The sequence below is a fragment of the Merops nubicus genome, unplaced genomic scaffold, assembly GCF_000691845.1.
Source record: "Merops nubicus isolate BGI_N331 unplaced genomic scaffold, ASM69184v1 scaffold30889, whole genome shotgun sequence".
NCBI lineage: Eukaryota > Metazoa > Chordata > Aves > Coraciiformes > Meropidae > Merops > Merops nubicus.
In genome coordinates this window covers 9,134-10,768 of record NW_008632131.1, presented here as the reverse complement: position 1 = coordinate 10,768, position 1,635 = coordinate 9,134, and positions in this window count along the sequence as shown.

The following is a 1,635-nucleotide window of genomic DNA, read 5'->3' as shown; positions in this document are numbered from 1 at the left end:
AAGGCTGATGGGTCAGCAGTTCCCAGGTTCTCCCTTCTGCCCTTTTGAAAAATGGGAGTAATGTTGAAGTGCTGGGGTGTAAACGCCCAGCCCTGAATCAGGGTTCACAGATATATGGATGATGTCCACAAGCAGGCAGGAAAGCCCTTTGTGAATGGTTTTCACCCAGGGCCTGGCCAGTCTTGAGTGGGAACCACTGAGAAGATGAGCACCAGGTGCCCCTGCCTTGGCATTACCATCAGGTGTCCTGCCTCTCAAGTTGGCAGCATGAAGGCTGGCTCTGCCTGCCCCAAATTGTGCCCTTTTAGTTATGTGGTTCATGTTGTGTGTAGGATTCCCAGTTCCTGGGAGGGTCCTTCTCACTGCCCAGTATGGGCTGAGCTCCCAGAGACAGGGAGATGCCAATACAGCCAGAAGCCGAGGACTGAATGCAGCTGTAAGAATGGCAGTGTTTTCTAACTATTGCTATGCAATTAGAACTGCAAGTGGTGACAAAGTGGTGAGAAAGGTCACCCGCTTCCTTGGCAGGTTTGCTCCTGTCTGTGCAGCTTCTTGTACCATGAGTGAATCTATCAATCTTTTTATTCCTCTGGTTCTTGGCCACCTCCCGTCCCTCGTGTGTCATTTGGAATTGGAGGCAGGGATGTGGCCTGTATGCTGCTTCTTGATGATAATGTCATTCTGATTGGGGTATACCATCAGCAAAAGCAACGTTTCTCTTCTTCCTGTCACCAGGGACTTCACCTGACTGCCCAGACTTTTCAAATACCACGGAAAGTGGCCTGGCAAGTCAGTCTGCCAATTCCCTCGGCACTCTGGGATGCACTTGGTCAGGTTCAATAGACTTCTGGATGTTCAGGTATGGTTCCAACCTTCATGATTCCGTGATTCTATAAGGCAGTTCAGCAAGGCTGTTTCGCTGAAGGAGAAAGGAAAAGGAGGTTTATTTTGGGGGTGAGCTCCCCTGCCCACACACACGCCAATGGGAGGTTGAGGCCACAAATCTTCCCCAAAGGTGTCCCTGCTGGGGAGGGGCGGGGGAACAAAACCCCTCGGTATGGCCCTAGGAGACAAAGCGCTGGCTACTTCTCACCCGTCTCCAGGGGCCAGCCTCGCTCCACATGAACAGCCTCGCTGGGACGTGGGTCAAGGCTGCCTTGCACTGGGAACTCTGCTTTGGGCTCCAATAGAGCTTTTTGGGTTTTGGAAACTGTCACTTGTTGGTTTTAGAAAACGGTGCATGCAGCCCTGTCTCTGCTTGGTTGAGTGCTGGAGGCATGATCTCTTTGCTGGAACTCGCATGAAAGGTGTGAGTTGGGTTTTTTGACAGGCTCTGTAATATTCCCCTTCAAGCTGTGTCTTAGCATGACAGAGGCTGAAGAGGGGAGAAGGACAAGAGAGATTCCTGCAGGGATAACGCCCTGACACTCTCTGGCCTGGCTTGAATGAAAATAGGCAGGAGCAAGCAGGTGGGAGGAAACTCTTTATTGCAAAACAAAAAGGGGCTAAGGGGTGTGAAGTGCACGCCTGCAGGTGGTGGAGCTGCCCAAGGGGCTCTTGCAGCTTTCTGGCCACACGCTGTCTCAGGACTTCGTCGCCCCCAAGCCTCGCCGTTCCTGCCCTCGTTTCTCCTGC